At 50.7% G+C, this 5,917-nt stretch overlaps 1 pseudogene; it reads left to right on the top strand.

The window, feature by feature from the left end:
- Nucleotides 1-3,110: 3,110 nt before the first annotated feature.
- Nucleotides 3,111-4,238, top strand: LOC115323391 (annotated as a pseudogene).
- The last annotated feature ends 1,679 nt before the right edge of the window (nt 4,239-5,917 follow it).

Genomic DNA, 5,917 nt, shown 5'->3' with positions numbered 1-5,917 from the left:
TAGTTTTTGTTCAACTTTTTTATTGCGGTAGCATAATCCTTGGGGTCTCGCGCTCAGTTGTTTCGAAAAAGAAAAACAAGCCTCGACCGCTTTGTTTAGAGATGAGTGGGTGACACGAACACACCCAATCCCTTTCGTGGAAAAATAAAAATAAAAATAAAAATAAAAAAGCGCTGTTTAAATACATTATTCGCAAGTGGCTGGATGAGGCCATTTTTGAAACCCGGGCGTAATCTCCGGTGTAAAAAATATAAAAAATACCTACCTTGGAAACGAATTGTAGTGAAGCGGCCTACTAATCCTCGATGCCCCGTGCTTAATGGTTTTAGGAAAGAAAACAAATTACCATTGCCTAGAGCTGGGTGATTCCAGCACCCCTCCCGCCCTCCCCCCCCGCCCCCCCCCCCCCCCAAAAAAAAAGAGAAGAAACTGGCAAAACTTGTAATGGGTCATTTTGCAATCGATTATAGACAAAAAGTAAATCAATTACAAGGATAGTTACTCCCTAAAGGGAGTAAGTGAAGCGTTAAAACATTACAGTGGAATGGAATCGATTACAGGTAATCTTACTTGTAACGCATTATGTACAAGTATGGTTAAAAGCAGGGAGTCGAACCGGCCATTATTCCCGCTCGATTCGGGTTCAGTCGCATTGAAATTTGTTCCGGTTCGGTTCTGGTTCAGTGATACTTTCGAAATAACGGTTTGGTTAGCGGTTCCATCAAGCGCGAACCTGTTTAAACCGGTTCGTAAAAAAATAAAAACAGTTCACAGCCTTCAAGAAGAAAAGGTCAGTTTAACACGGCGTCATACGCATTCAAAAATAAATTAGGTCTTCAGAAGCCGCGCTGCGGAAACAAGAACAGCAAAACAATGATATGCTTAAAGGGTTCATGAAACGATTTTCCTACTTCTTCCTCCTTAGCTTTAATCCTCAACTCAAATGCGAATTGTGAAATCACGTGGTCGTGACATTCCTTCGGCACTGGTGCGAGGACTCCTAGCTTCCACCGTGCTTTTTATGAACACTATAGAACTTGTCATTCCCCAGTGATAATAGGTTCGGTCAGGGCGCTCATTGGCCACGAACGCGAATCCAAAAATTCGTCGACGGATTGATTGTTGACGAGCGCATACGTCCGAGTGACGCAGTTCTCGTGTCCAATGCGTGAGCAGGGCTCTGCTGACGTCAGTTTGGCGCCGGTGACGCGCTTTTAGAACCGCGGATTTATCATAGTGAAAAGGCGGAGAGCTTTCGAAGGCAAGAAGGTACAAAATAGTCCGCTATATTTTCGAATGTTCGTACCGAAAAGCTGGCTTTTGACTTTCTAGCCTCTTTCTTTTGGCCAACTAAACAATATGCGATTACTAAAGTCCCAATTTAGAATCATTCATCCCAACCCAAAATTCGTTTCATGGTCCGTTTAATTTCGTTTTGTGATCTGGAATTTTTAACGCAAACATAGTTCAAAAGAAATTACGGGGTTTTACGGGAGCTCGGAACCAATACCAAAGTAGAGTGTTCACATGAGAAGTCAATCAGCCAGCAGGCACACTGACACCGTGATGGTAGCACGCACCATACTCGCAAACTACCGACAAAAACAAATTAGTCGAAAAGTGTTTAGATAGCAGGAGTTCAGTCTGCCAGAGTGTGGCAACATTGTTACCCACTGTAGACGAGAAATTTACCCAATCCACTACGACTGCTAGCGTGGGGCCTTTAACGGATATCACGCAGTACTGATCACGACCACACGCCGGTAGGATGCGCATCCAGATCGGAACAGCACCCGCACCGCACACCCGAACGAGTGGCTAGAACGACTGAGTTGAAGTGTAAAAAGACAGTGAAGTCCCGGTCGAGAGGCTATTAAAACAAAAAAAGTCAAAAATACAACGGGCTACTTGCTGTTTCTAAAACACACACACACACACTTGCGCACATGCGCACATACACACACACGCACGCACGCACGCGCACATGCACGCACACACACACGCACGCACGCACGCACGAACGCACGCACGCACGCACGCACGCACACACACGCACGCACGCACACACGCACAAACACACACGTGCACACGCACACACGCACGCACGTGCATACCCGAAGGAAAAATCCATCAATGTAACCCTGTTTGGCAGTCAATGTTTTCTAGTGGACCGCTGACTGTGCCTGACTGTACGTCAAGCATGTCTGATTGGCCAACAAGTTACTCTGACCGACAGTCAAACTCCAGTCAGACCCCGCTTGTCGGCTTTCTGATGGTTTCCTGGTGGCAGTCGGCCGCCGCGAAATGCCATCAGGATGTCTTGGTGGTGATTCTGACTGTACATCGATTGTCTCTGACTGTACGTCAGAAAGCTTTGACGTGCAGACAGACGTACGGTCAAAGGACGTAAAGTTCGTTCGGATACCACTATTTCGTCAAATCTATGAATACGAAAAGTAATCTATGCACGAGAAAACGATTTTGGGACGTGAGCCCATAAAACCGCTGACGTTAGAGATATGACACGCAACCGACCGACAACCTTGATCAGAAGCCGAAGCGCTGAACACGACACTTCGCACTTCGCTTCGCCCATAGAGGCTTCGCCGAGCTTTTATGAACGATCGCCCTCGACTCGTTTTGTTTGCCCGCTTGCTCCAACCTGTCGATCCTGCCCGGGCTCTACAATGTCTTATGTTTTAGTAGAATTTCTACTCGACAAGACCCAGCCTGTTGTGAGTTCCGACGATGTAAGGGACTTTAGCGGTGTAGTTGAAGACGACAGGGTGTACCAGGTCTGCTGGGCCGGTGATGCGCGAACAAAAGGATCGTTCTACGACGCGAAAGTACTCTACATGGCAGGTGAGTAGAACTGAAGTACGGCGAGTGATGTACGAGTGCTTTGCATAACATGCTGACGGCTCAACTGTATTTGCAGCCAAAGCATTTCGTATAAAACGGATAGTAAAATCGAGTTTATCTAACGGTGGCGTAGCATAGCCATTCTACTTTCGGCTTCCGAGCACTACGGTTGGAGAATCATGAGCTCCTCAGGAGCGTCGATAACGGCCCTCGCCGGCCGCGGTTCATCTGTTTCTTCGGCTAACTCGGATTATCGGATTGTTCTGCCTCCTCTGCCATCAGGAGCCATTGTGCGCAACTCTGTGCTGCTGCACGGTGACGTGAGTGCTCGTCCATACAAGATAGGCGATTTCAGGGCCGAGATGGAACGTCTTGGTATGATTGGGCACATCGAGGCGCTCGGCGCCTACCAAATGAATCATCTCTGAATGGTGACCTTCAAGACGGAGGAAGCCAAGCTGCGCCTGGTCACCGCCAAGGAACTGGAGGTAAAGGGCAAGCGTTGCATCGTCGTGGACCCGGAGAACGCAGACGTCCGCATGAAACTGCATTGGCTCCCCTTCCACGCGTCAGACGAAACCGTCAGGAGGGCCCTAGAGCCCTTTGGGAAGGTTCAGGACCTGACGCGTGAAAAATGGAAGGCGGAAGGATTCACCGGCGTCCAGTCGACGACCAGACTGGTGCGGCTAAGCCTAAAGGAGGGCGTCACTTTAGAACGCATTCCGCACCAGTTGAGGATTGCTGGTGGCAACGTTCAGGTCGTGATTCCGGGACGTGATCCATTATGTCTACGCTGCAAAGGTACGGGACACATTCGACGAGAGTGTCGCGTACCGCGATGCGATGAATGCCATCGCTTTGGACATGAACGAGACAACTGCGTCCGTACCTACGCTACAGTGACGCAGGAAGTGGTGGCGGATGGAGATGGTGTCCTCAACATGGACGAGGAAGAGGCAGAGGAGGCCGCAAGGGACGTCGAAACTGAGGTTTCCGCCACAGTCGGTGCGAAAGAGGCCCCGGTCGATGTACTGAAAGAAGTGCACCCTCCACAGTTGCAGCCCGAGGGGGACGCCATGAAATTCGACCATGTGCAAGCGTCGAGCAGCAGCCCTGTCATATCGAGCGACGTCCAAATATCTATATCAAAAGACGTAGAGGCCATCCAAGCTCTGGAATCAAAAGACACGAACCTGGTCAGTTTGAGCGACGACAACTCCGACCTTAGCGACGCCAGTGAAACGTGCATCATGCGGCCAGGGGAAGCATCAGCACGCTCTAAGTTCAAGTGGCACAAGAACACCACACGGAAGGAGCGCTTTAACCCGAAGCCGCGCATCCCTACGGAAGAGCGACGTCGGCCGGCCCTTCCGTAGGTAACTTCTTTTTTGTTTTTCTCTCTGCTCACTACTCATCTCTCGAAAGTGTCCTCGTCGCATGACTTTACCAGCACCCCCTTTTCCACAATATGCGAGCCCTCAAGATTGCAACCCTCAATTGTGTAAGTCTTCTGGCGAGAAGAAGAAAGCAATGGGTGCTGGACACGATTCTGCACGAGCGGGTTGATGTCGCTTTTTTGCAAGAGACCAAGATTGCCACAGACGGTCAAGTGGAGGAGTTGACGCGCTTTTTTGATCGTCGCTTCGTCATCTTCCTGTCGAGGGCATTTGGACAGAGCGGAGGAACGGCGATAATGATTCGCAAGAACAGAAACATCGCAATCTGCTCCGAGTGGGAGGGAGACAGGAACGGACGGGTGTGCGCTGTAGAAATGCTGCACTGCGGACAGCTTCACAGGCTTGTATCTGCGTATGCACCTAATGACGCGACTGAGCGACGGGACTTTTTCAAAAATCTTCGCCAGTATCTCGACACACCTTGTCGAACGATCCTCGCTGGTGATTTTAATTGTGTGCTGGCCGAGAGGGATTGCTCAAAGCGGCTGAAAGCGGACGTCAGCCGACTAGAACTGCGAAAACTGCTCCGCGACTTCGACCTGGTGGATGCTAAGGACAACGAGAAAACAGCCGACCCAACGTACACGCATTGGCAAGGAAATTGCCATGCTCGACTGGATCGTATTTTCCTCTCGGGAGAATTTTCAGCAATGAAGCCTGTGTTAGAGTCCTACCCTTGGCGTTCTCGGACCACGCTCTGGTCACGGTAACGCTGGGCAGACCCGTGCCGCGAACCCGGAAGTCCTCTTGGTGGAGTGGCTGGAAGCTAAACGAAAGCCTCATCGAAGACGAACAACTGCGCACGCAGATAAAGGAGCTTCTCGAGGGCAAAACGGGAGGTGTGCCCATGAACGCGGTAACCTGGGAGGAGCTGAAAGAGGACGTCAAGCTCAAAGCGTTCCGGCACAGCCAGGAAAAAGCGGCGCGCGAAAGGGCGGAAAAGCGCCGCTTGATGAAGACCCTGGAAATCCTCATCGCAGAGGAAAATCGTTCCCCGGGACTCTTCAGTCAAGATATCCGCGATTGCAAAGGCAATATTCTGGAGCTTCTCGAGAAGGAGTACCGCGGTGCCATGGTCCGAAGCAGAACGCTGTTCCTCGAGAGAGATGAAGAGCCGAGCAAAATATTCAAGACGAAGGAACGCCAGCACGCTTCACGCAACAAGATCGGGAAGCTCCAAGTAGGCGACGTCGAGGTTACCCGGTAAGAAGAAATCGAAGACGCGTTTTTGCAGGCCTACACCGACCTGTTCACGAGAGTGGAGGACGACGGCGTTCTCCAAACAACTGGAGTGGCGCTGCCCAAGATATCCCCAAAGGTCCGAAAACAAATGAACCGGAAAATAACGGCATCAGAGGTCGAGGAAGCATCAAGGAATTAGCTCCGCGCAAATCGCCAGGAGTGGACGGGCTCGGTAGCCAGTTCTACAAGACGTTTTCAGCCCAGCTGTGTCCTATCCTACGAGACGTGTACGCCGACGTACTGAAGCGAGGACTGCTGCCACCATCCATGCGACAGGCGGTAACGGTGCTCATCCAGAAGAAAAACTCAAAGGGTACCCCGAAGGTCGACCATTTCCGGCCCATCAGTCTGCTAAC

The sequence above is a fragment of the Ixodes scapularis genome, unplaced genomic scaffold, assembly GCF_016920785.2.
Source record: "Ixodes scapularis isolate PalLabHiFi unplaced genomic scaffold, ASM1692078v2 ptg002725l_1__unscaffolded, whole genome shotgun sequence".
NCBI lineage: Eukaryota > Metazoa > Arthropoda > Arachnida > Ixodida > Ixodidae > Ixodes > Ixodes scapularis.
The sequence above is the reverse complement of the archived record's forward strand: the minus strand, read 5'-3'. Positions and strand labels throughout refer to the sequence as shown.